This window comes from Grammomys surdaster, unplaced genomic scaffold (assembly GCF_004785775.1).
Source record: "Grammomys surdaster isolate TR1022 unplaced genomic scaffold, NIH_TR_1.0 189, whole genome shotgun sequence".
NCBI lineage: Eukaryota > Metazoa > Chordata > Mammalia > Rodentia > Muridae > Grammomys > Grammomys surdaster.
This window is the reverse complement of record NW_021604634.1, coordinates 363,025-374,831: the sequence shown is the minus strand read 5'-3', so window position 1 is coordinate 374,831 and position 11,807 is coordinate 363,025. Positions and strand designations below refer to the sequence as shown.

General features: G+C 48.0%; 1 pseudogene; it reads left to right on the top strand.

The window, feature by feature from the left end:
• Positions 1–10,428: 10,428 nt before the first annotated feature.
• Positions 10,429–11,646, top strand: LOC114622550 (annotated as a pseudogene).
• The last annotated feature ends 161 nt before the right edge of the window (positions 11,647–11,807 follow it).

The window sequence follows — 11,807 nt, the reverse complement described above, 5'->3', positions numbered from 1 at the left end:
CCACACACATATACATACTACTTTTGAAGAGATCTGGTTTGTATTACTAGTTTCCAGCAGTGTAACAGTCAGGTTCTCTAGGGGAGTAGATCAGATGTAATTGTGCATGTATGTGCATGTGTCTGTAAACTGATGCACTGATACAACACACTAACAGAATTTTAAGCAGACAGGTATTTGATATTAAATTAAATTTTAGGCACAGTTGTACTTTAAGAGTTTTTATTTTAAATATTGAGACATCTATGGATAAAATGAGTTTGCATTACACCATGGCCCAGGAGCAGGTGGAGTTCTACCATTCTGAAACTTGGATCATGAGCAGCATAAATTCTACCTATTTTTGTGTTTGAAATGATCTATAGTAAGAAGACGGTAGTCATTTGAGTTGGTTGGTTCTGTGAGTCAGGATTTCTCTGTAGCCCTGGCTATCCTGGAACTTGATCTGTAGACCAGACTGGCCTCGAACTCTGAGCTCCTCCTACCTCTGTCTCCAGATAGCTGAGATTAAAGGCATGTGCTACCACCTCCAGGCTATGAGTTTTAAATTCATAAAATTAGGTAAGAAAGAGCATTTGCAATCAAAATGGCTTAATTGCCCTGTGGCAATCCAGATCTTCCTATAAAGTCACTGGAACTGTGTAAAGGCTGGAAGCACATGGTTCCACTTTCAGATGGACTTCTGGAAAGCTAAGGTCTCATACAGACAAGCTTAGGAGCCTTGTCCAGTGCTAGGGCAGAGGAGAGCAGGCTCGGCAGTTGCCTTTGCAGTGGGACTCACAGTTCTGCCCACATGGAGAAGACTCTGGTGAGCCACAACTTCATGATTCTTGGGACAGGAATTCCACTTCATCTGTATGCCTTGAGAGGACCGTTTTGTGTGTCTTCCGAGCACCGTGGACTGGACAGATGACTGTGGTCTTCTCAAGTCATAATATCTACTGACCCAGCCGTCAGTCCCTCTCCAGTGTGACACAAGTGCCGTTACTACGAAAGATGATGTTCCATATCGTCTAGAACATTTTTAGCATTGTTTTTATAAATCTATTTCAGGATTTCTTTGGATATAATGTCTTTGTGCTGACTTTTGTTTGAGAACAAGCCTGCATTCATGAATCTTTTTAGCATAAATTGCCTTTGATGTTACTTCAGTTGGGTTTTCCTGTGCCTTGTTGGAGACGCTTGGTTCCCACTGTCTGTCACTTCTCACATCTTCCTCTCCATGTCATCGCCCCCAGATCCTAGGAGGACTTCCCAGGACATTTCTCCACACACGTAATGGGAGTGCCATGAGCACTCTTCCTGGCAGGCGGGATTGGAAGCATCCTCTGCCTGACCCTCCGCCCTTATCTTCATGACACCCCTGCTGCTGCATGTGTTTCTGCAGCCTGTGGAGAAGGTGAAACTCTTTAGAAGTGTTCTTCAGGTTATTAGTGTTTCACAAGCATAATTTTTTCTTCTTGCATATTTTTCACTGTCTCCACTTAGTTGTCTTCTTTAACCTCTAGAAGAGAGGTATACTCGCTTCCAAATGGAGTGCTTTGGGGCCTGGAGAAGAGGCTTAATGGTGGAGAACTTGTCTGGTGTGTAGAAGGCTCTGTATTTGATCCCCAGCACCCCCTACACACACACACACACACACACACACACACACACACACACACGTACGTATGTACGTAAGTACGTAATAAGAGTTGTAGCCCTAGCTGGAGACCCTGAGGCAGGTCCTTTCAGAGCCCTAATCACTCTGGCAGCTCTCTGCTCTGAAAGGTGGCCTGTTCCTGTCGTAGGGCCTTACATGTGCTTTGTGCTCTTTGTCTCCCTTTGAGCATGACAGTTCAGACTGGACAGTATCCACCAAGTCATAGCACACACACACACACACACACACACACACAGAGAGAGAGAGAGAGAGAGAGAGAGAGAGAGAGAGAGAGAGAGAGAGAGAGAGCCCGCTACCCTTACTACCAATTCCTATGGATCAGCTATCCCACAGCTGGCTGAATTCCCAAAGGAATTGAAGCGCACCACAAGAGATACTCAAATACACCCATGCTCATTACAGTGCTATTTACAAAACTAATGCACTGCAGTCAACCTGGGTACCCATCCACAGATGCATGGGTCCAGCATGCAGGAGGCCCCTAGATTCAATCCCAAGTACCGTAAATAAATAAATAAATAAACAAACAAACAATAAAAAAAATGTGCCAGACATACACAATAGACATCATTTTACAGTAGAGAGTACAGTGAATGTTATTGACACGATAATGAAAGCAGACAGAACTGGAAACCATCGCACTGAGTGGAGCAGACCAGTCTCACCTGTATCCCTCATCTACAGACATTATGGTAAGGACTAGTGGGAGGACAGAGACAGGAGAGAGCAATGGATGAATCTGATCTGTATAAGTGATATCCTTAGTGATGACATCATCAAGCGGCCAGGCTGTACTAACAGTAATACAGATGCCCAGTCACTCAGAGAAATGCAATAGGCCATTTTGTTTAACTTTATTTATAGCGTTAAGTAGTTACATCTGACTGGTGGTTTTATTCTAAAGACTTTAAATTTTTTTCTTAATGATGATATTTAAGTAAAATTCTTGTCTTCCATTTTCCAGTTCCTAGTAACCATCTGCTTCTGTCTCTATTGTTTTGATTTTTTTTTTTCAGAAAGTCATATAAATGAAATTATATATGGTGCACTTGAGATTCATTTCTTTTTTAAAAAAAGATGGCTGAGAGCAGAGGGTGTGTATCATCTCAGCCTACGCATTCCCTACGTGGGCGGCTCTTCCCACATCCCAAGCTTCTGCAGTAACTCGATCCAGGTTCTGGCAGCGTTTTAGTGCCGAGATCATTTGGTTGTTACTAGTTTCTAAAAATTCATGATTTATGTTTTGCCATGGAAAAGGGAGCACTGGCAGCGGGCACTCAAAGCCAGGAGGCTCTGAATATCTGCAGCCTGCATGCTGGGAGGCTCGCAGGGGAAGAAAGGTCTGCAGTCAGAAAGGGGTTCCTCTCTGAGTGGCACGGAAGTGGGCCGCCTGGGCAAAGGCAAACCCCCTCGGGGTTACCACAGTGTCTGCCAGGAACTGTTCACGGTGCTTTCTTTAAGTGGCTCAGTTCTCCAGAAAGTGTCAGATGTCTTAAAAGTCGAGGAAAGGGAAAGCAATAACTCGAAGCTCCAGCCCGAGGCAGGAGGAAAGTGTGGGAAAGAACACCACGGCTTCAGTCTCTATTCAGAACTGTCCCGGGGAAGATACACCTTGATCATCCGCAGCTGCTGCCTCCACGGCTGACGCCTTGTCACTTCCGTGCCACCACAGACTGCTGAGGCTTTTCAGCTGCCTGTCTAATCAGAAGAAAAGACTGTGCCGATCCACTCTGCATTTCCCTGAACTAGAACAGTAGCATCCATGCCAGTGGAGACTCGTTGAAGATCAGCCAACAAGCCTCAGACCTTCGTAAAGGACTCTTGCTATCCAGGGTGGGTCCCTGGGTACCACCTCTAGGTCCTGGGCTATGGGCTGACCTGGGAGCCCAGATATGCCCTAAGCATTAGTGGGGAGTTAGCCATGTACCCTGGTGACCTCCACCTCTGGGCCAGGTGGGAGAAGAAGATGTACTCCTTTCCTCAGCTGAGCTCATCCACCCCCTTCCTTATGGCTGTCTGTCATACTAGTTTATTTACCCTCTCCAGTAATGGAGTCTTTGCCTCCTTCCTGGACAGCAAAAGTCTTGAAAGGACAATCTTCTCCCAGCCTATGTATCAAGGGTCTCCGCAGGTACTCAGGTGAATCTGGGCACACAATTTCCCATCTGCAGGATAGACATCATAGCAGCATTGTTGGTCTGTCTGCTAAGTCCAGGAAATGAGATCACCCCTAGAACCAGCACAGAGCAGAGGAAGCCCTTGGGGAGTGAAGTCCTATGTGAATATAAACCCCAATGCCTCAGAGCCATGCAGATGACAAAGCCTTCCCCCAGGTGAGACTCAAGGATAATAAGCCTTCCTCTGGGATCCACAGGTGAACAACTGACCAGTGTGAACAGATATTAGCAGCTGCGGCTTCTTCCTCCTGGGTGCTTACAGCTTGAGACTGCTCACCTGTAGATACCTCCTACTCAAACCAGTTATCCCCTGCCTCCTGGGCTGTTCCCAATAAACACACTGAAGTCCTGGGTTGTGGTAGCGGTTGGTGTCTCTCCATCAGAGAGAACACAACCCATATGACTGCAGCTTTTTTATATATGTCTGTCCTTTCTTCATTCCCTCACTGCCCCAATCAGGTTTTCAGACACAAACTGCATGGGTCATGGCAGGAACCAAAGTGAGACCACGAGTCTGGGTCCTAATGAGGCAAGATTTATGTCTCTTATATTTCCGATCTGTTACCTGCTTCAACTGCCCTTGTTAATTCTACTGTCACCAATACCATATTGTCAGTCCTCAGCAGCTCCATGTCCCCTTCCTGCAGGGATAAGATCACCCGAGACCTCCTCTGTCTCACTCCATTTTTCTCTCCCAACACCCTGGTCTGTCCCCTGAAGTGGCACCCAGCTCTGTATGTTCATACTCTCACATGCACTGTTACCTCCTGAGATGTGGTATCCTTCTCTAGCTGGAAAAACTATGGCTCAGCTTTCAGGATCTGACTTCAGGTGGCCTCCGGGAGCCTCAAAGAACAAGGGGTGACTCCATTTTCTGTGATTTAAGAATGGCCGCCTTTACTTTTCAATTGCTGTGGAGAGATCACCAAAGCAACAACAACAGTAGCAACAAAGCATCTAATTGGAGCTCACCATTCCAGGGGGCAGTAAGGTCCATGCCATCGTGGTGAGCAGCATGGCAGCAGGCAAGTCGGCAGAGAGCTGGAGCAGTGGCTGAGAGCAGATATGCCGAGACCATGAGGCAGAGAACAAGAGCTCACTGGGAACAGCAGGGTCTCTTAGAACCTCAAAGCCTGTGCCTATAGGACAGCGGGTGGAGGGTGAAAGGCAACAGAGTCATGTGATGTATCCTGGGAAACCCAACTCCGGAGACCAGCATCAAGGCATAGATCTGTGTTTATTGCCCAGCCCATAAGCTTATATCCAGTGTTTGAGCCAATCCCAAGCCCCTAAATCCTTGGTCAATCACATCTTGACAATGAAAGTCCTGCCTAACGAGGTAACTCTGAAGGAGTCGGGGGGCAGGAATATCATCACCTGTGAGGACTTCTGTGAAAAGTGGAGGAAGCAGCCACCTCCCTGGCCTCGTTTCCTTTCTGCTGTCCCACCGCTGTGCCGGGAACCATCTTAGATCTAACAGTGGCTGGCAGGTGGATCAGGACTCTGTGCTCTCCATCCCACTTCTTTTCCTTCTCAAAATTGACCTCTACACCCCTACCACAAAAGCCCGTACCCAGTGGCACCTCTTCCAACAAGGACACACCTCCTAATCCTTCCAAAACAGCTCCGCCAACTTCAGACCAAGCCTTCAGATATGTAAGCTGTAGGAGCCTATGAGAAGGAACTTCCTATTCAGAACACCACATGTGCAGTATTTTATAGGTCACAAGGTAGTTAGCACAGTCCCTGGGAGGCAGAGGACTTGATGGATAAGTAACGCTAAAATAATTTTATCCACCCAAGGAATGCCTTTCAAGGCTAACACTGTACCCACCAGGAGCCTAAGTTCCCAGGAGCAGTTGGCAAGTGCTGTTCCGTGCCAGGTATCTCCAGCCAGCCCTAGCCAGGACTGGTCTGAGTCCAGTCACACCGGACTCTAGGTAGGCATGGTTGGCCAGAGTATGCCACCTGTATGCCATGTGACACCATATAATTAAATCACTGCCCTCCTCACTAAACGTACAGCAAGGGTGGGACAGTTAGGGACCCCTGGCTCATGGCTAGACATTGTGCCTCTCTCCAAAAGCTCTCTGTAAGCAGACTACCCAACCCATTGACCAGAGGCTGTGTTAGCATGAGTACCAGGGACATCAGGATGTCCCAGTGAGGAGAAAGTTGCTAGTCCCTCTTAATTACACAGGACTTCAGCTTTGGTTGCCCTAAAGGATATAAAGAAGCTGTAACCACAGGCCTGGCCAGTAGAAGAGACATACAACTGAAGTAGATAGATAACTTCAAGGAGGCCAGAGAGGAGCTGTGGATGGCCTCCTGGAAGTCTGATTACAGAGTCAAGGAGGCTGGTCCCCATTACTGCCGCATCTAGCAAGACACAGCCACAATCACAACGATGTGCTCTACTTTGTGGTAGACTACACAGAGTAGTCTCTGTGTAGACTACTGGCCTACCTCATCAGTAGGGTGAGATAAAGGGTTTGTATCCCCTCAGGAGGACTCAGGTGGCACCGGGGCTCACACAGAACATCCTAAAGGAATGGAGTGAGGATTCTTTTGTCTTTGGTCTTCAACACTAAGCCACAAGGCCAGTTAGACAGAATCAAGCAGAGCCTTTTCCATTCCTAGGCTTCTAAAGCCCTCAGACAGAAGGCAGGCCTGCCACGTACACCTATCTTTGGTCCTGGGACACAGCCCCCAAGACAGGATTCAGGGAATCTGTTTTCATAGCCAAGACCTCCCCACCCAGGGACACCAAGCCTCTGGCTGTCCCAGCTCTAGGCTCAGCTGGACTAAACTGAGACTCCATGGGACCTGGGCATTCTGTTAGGAAACAACTGGTTGCAGGTTGTTGTTCTCTAGCTGCAAAAGAAGGTGGGTGCATCCATGGTAGTGGGTGCATTTTACTTCTTTGTAGGTTCTTCCCCCTGCCCTTCTCCACCCCTTTTCTACCCTTTCAACCCCCTAACACTAGATGGGAAAGGAATGAGTGAGGGAATTGAGTTCCTTGGGGCAAGTTTGATTGATATTCACTGTCAGGATATCTAATTCCTTCTTGTTTCTTCTTTGCACATGACTAAACAAACCACAACCAACAACAACCAACAAAAACCCGCCATGACTCTCAGGGCATGTATATACCCTCTGAAAAGTCCCACAATTCCAAATGTCACACAATCACAGAAACTGTCTGCAGCTGGCAAAATCACGCCCCTGCTAGAGCACGAGGCAAATCATAGCTGCTGTGGACAATCTGAAGCAGCCCCATATCCCACACCTGGGATTAAGGTGAAAACATTTTCTTATAATATTTCTGTGTTTTTTCAAAGAAACCAAAACTCCAAAATTGTCACCACAGGTGGGTCTCCTTCTCAATGGAGCTGCAGACTCTGTGGTCTCTACTAGATGCAAAACTTGGCCACAGGAGGGCACATGACACCTAGGGAGACCAGGACCCAAAGGACAATTCAAATCCTGGTTCCATCCACCTAAACCACAGCATCCTTAGTGCATGCTGGTCACAGACATCCACTTCCTTCCTATAACCTGGCCCACTGAAGTTGACTACAAATACAAACTTGGTCTCTATGCTTTATTCTCTTAACATTTTTTATTTCTGGTTTGGGAAACATCCAGTGGAACATTGTTCTTGGAGTCAGCATACAACGTGTGTATGTGTGTGTGTGTGTGTGTTAGTGCTGATAGTTTCACTTTCACATTGCTCTTGGCTTCTGACCTCGGAAGATCTGGTGGAGCTTTAGATCTGTGGCCAATGCTGACGTGATATAGGCAAACCAGTGTCCCTCCCCAGGACACACAGCCTGGAGCTGGCTGTGGGTTTTCTCTGCACTGAAATAATGTGACAAAATGAACGTCTCCCTAAGACCAATGCTAGACTGAGAGCTCACCACAGTGTGAGATAACAAGCTACACCCCATCAACCTGTCTCTGGAGAGACACTAGAGAATCCTGGTCATTTTCCAGGATGCTGCTTCCTGACTTCTCATTTCCCTGGGGATGATGGCATGTTCTAGAAAAGTCAGTCCGGATTTGCACCTGGGGAACAAGGAGATGGTGTGGCATGGCTTCCTGCTTACCACAGGCCTAGCTGACTGGGCCTCAAGGCCAGGGCTAGCCAAGGATCAGGCCTGGCCTCATGTCACCCTAGGACAGGGGCCTTGGCGAAGCCTCCCTTACTCCTCTTCTGGAGGGTAGGTCCCATGTGTACAGTCAGCCTGAAACCATCTATAGATACCCTGACCCAAGGTGCCTGGTCACCCAGTAGGCATATTGTGTCTTCACCTTGAACCCATCCTTGCAGGCAGCCACTATTCATGATGTGAGGAGAGGTGTGTGGATTGGGGCTCTTGGAGAACAGGTTCTGAATGCTCAAGTAATGGAAACAGATCTGTCATGAGATCACCTTACCAGGAAGGGAAGCTCCCTTTACCCAGACCCTAGCAGAGCTACAGCCACAGACATACCAAAGCTCCCTGGAGCCAGCACACCAGGGGACCAACGCAGCTCATTCAAAGAACAAATCAAACTAAAACCCTATGTGGCTGTTTGACATCACAAAGGCTAGGTGAAGAGATGATGACACAATGGCTGTTCTCAGCTTAAGGACCCCCCAGGCTTCATGAAGACACTGCCTAAGTGTAAGAAATGTATTTCTGTGGCATCTGTGACTCGTGAACAAGTGTTCAGAAAGGATCCCTTCAATTAGTGCTGGCACTGGAGACTACAGATTGCACCATGTGTCAGCTTTGCTCACAGAACACCATGTGGTGGTATTTGTTCCCGGCCGTGGGCTGCACAGAGAGCCAATCATGGGCCCACTCTCCTGGCTAGCCCTAATGTTTCCAGTGGAAATATGTTTGTGTGTCTTTTCACACACGCTCTGAATCCCAGACCTACTGGAATGAATAATAACACAGAAGAACTCGACACGGAGTAATGTGTGCCCAGTTTTGTGTGCAGACCTCCTGCGAAGCTGGTCATAGTTTTAAAAGGTGTCACAGGATTTTGAAGGTGTTAGTCTGTTCTAATATGAAGCTCTACACAATTCTGAGAAGTAGGACAGCCGTGAGGTAACCCTACCCTCCCAGGAGGAGACAAAGAAGTCTCAAGCCCAGTGTTTTATCTCCTTCCTACTCACTGACCTTGGCACTGATGGCAGTGGTACTAGCTCTTCATCGTCCATGACTGGCTAGCACCAGCCTAACTTGGCCCCCAAACAACTCCGGAATTCAGAGCCTCACTGAATGGTAAGGCTCGGTTCACATGGCAAAGAGTAGTTTGGGGCCAGGTGAGATGGCGCAGATGCTAAAGGGACAGTCCTCCAAACCTGATGACCTGAGTTTAGTTCCTGGAGCCCATGTGGTGCAAGAGGAGAACTGACTGCCTCACATTGTTTTCTGAGCTCCACGTATGTCCTGTGGCATGTGTGAGTGTGAGCAGACACACACACACACACTACTTGTGAAATAACAAAAACAACGACAACTTTTTGAGACAGGGTTTCTCTGTATAGCTCTGGCTGTCCTGGAACTCACTATTTAGGCCAGGCTGGCCTTGAACTCAGAGATTTGCTTGCTTCTGCTTCTTTAGTACTGGGACTGTGCCACCACTACCTGGCAAAAAAGTAAATAATAATAATAATTAATAATAATAATTCTAAAAGAGTAGCTGGGGCTCACTAGATCATTTTTATTCTTGAAGGCTGTGCTTCCTACCATCCTGTGGCCTGGGATGCTGACACTATAGCCAATTTGATTTGCCAGGGTTAATTCTTCCTCTAATACTCCCATTGGCAGTTTCTAAACTTGGAACAAAAGGATGATGCCTGTCCCTGTGCAGTGGATCCGCAGCCAGAGTCTAGTGTGACACAGCAAACATGGGCTGTAAGAACCCACTGAGGCCATTCTCCTGGAAAAGTTCAGAGCTAGGGAGGCTTCAGCGCGCAGCAGTGGTGTGTCTGCACTGAAGTGGATTCAAACAATGCGATCCTGACTGCCAGGTCCAAGACTCAGCCTCAGCATGCAGAGAGTTCAGCTCACTCAGAGTCCCCAGGCTCCTGGAAGCACAGGTTTGAAGTTATAGCAGTGGTGATCCACTTCTCTGTGTGCTCCTGCAGCTCACTGGCTCAGTCTTCTGAGGGACCCAGCCTCCTCACTGGAGCAGCCCCGCTCCACTCAGCACTCATCTTCAGGCCTGCTTTCCTATTGAGTGAGCCACGGTGGCCTCTCTGGACCTGCACACAGCAGGTGCTAGCAGCCGACCCTTAAATGCCTGGTCAGGGACAGAAGTTTTCCAGACTGCAAGAGAGCATGATGGGTACATCCCTGGGGCTCCATGAGGCAGGAAAGAAGATGGGGCTGGAAGGGGCCTCATTATTTATCCCCCTGAGACTAAACCCCGAGGCAGCTCTCTGTAACACGCTGGACTTCCAGGTTGGACAGAGTTTCGCTGAAGATAAAAGAAATAGTGATGAAGGCGGTAAGACTTAAAAAGTCAATGGGGCTAAATATGGCCCTTTTAACACCGAAAAAGAAAATGATTGAGATTCCAAGGGTCATGTCTGCGAGTCAGGATTCTGATCCAGAGACAATGGCCCTGATGGGATGGAGCCGGAAGGCGTCGTGGAGAGTAACTGGAATGAGGCTGTGGATAGCTTCGATGAATGAATCTCTCAGAATCCCTCCTCCGTGATATTTATGCCTATGGTTTTGAGAAGCCCTCTGCCATCCGGCAGTGAGCTAGTCTTCCTTGTATCAAGGGTTATGATGTGATTGCTCAAGCCCAGTCTGGGACTGGGAAGACAGCTACATTTGCCATATCGATTCTGCAGCAGATTGAATTAGATCTAAAGGCCACTCAGGTTTTGGTTCTGGCACCCACTCGTGAATTGGCTCGACAGATACAAAAAGTAGTTATGGCATTAGGAGACTACATGGGTGCGTCTTGTCATGCCTGTATTGGGGGCACCAACGTGCGTGCTGAGATGCAGAAGCTGCAAATGGAAGCTCCCCATATCATCGTGGGCACCCCTGGCCGGTGTTTGATTTGCTTAACCGGAGATACCTGTCCCCCAAATACATCAAGATGTTCCTACTGGATGAAGCAGATGAGATGTTAAGCCGTGGGTTTAAGGATCAGATCTATGATATATTCCAGAAGCTCAACAGTAACACACAGGTAGTTTTGGTGTCTGCTACGATGCCTTCTGATGTCCTCGAGGTGACAAAGAAGTTCATGAGAGACCCTATTTGGATTCTTGTCAAGAAGGAGGAGTTGACCCTGGAGGGTATCCGCCAATTCTACATCAATGTGGAACGAGAGGAGTGGAAGCTTGACACATTGTGTGACTTGTATGAAACACTGACCATCACCCAGGCAGTAATCTCTATCAATACCAGAAGGAAGGTGGACTGACTCACTGAGAAGATGCATGCCCGAGATTTCACTGTTTCCGCCATGCATGGAGATATGGACCAAAAGGAACGAGATGTAATCATGAGGGAGTTCCGATCTGGCTCTAGCAGAGTATTAACTACCACTGACCTGTTGGCCAGAGGCATCGACGTGCAGCAGGTCTCCTTAGTCATCAGTTACGACCTTCCCACCAACAGGGAAAACTACATCCACAGAATCGGTCGAGGTGGTCGATTTGGCCGGAAAGGTGTGGCTATTAACATGGTGACCGAAGAAGGCAAGAGGACTCTTCGAGACATTGAGACTTTCTACAACACCTCCATTGAAGAGATGCCCCTCAACGTTGCTGACCTCATTTGAGGGGCTGTGCTGCTGCCTGGCCCTAGCCCGGGGTTCAGTCCTGGGGGTGGGCTAAGGAGCAGCTGGAGGGGGGAGGGAAGGGAGCCAAGGGATGGACATCTTGTTCTTGTTTTGTTTTTGTTTTGTTTTGTTTTGTTTCAGTTTCTCTCTCTCTCTCTCTC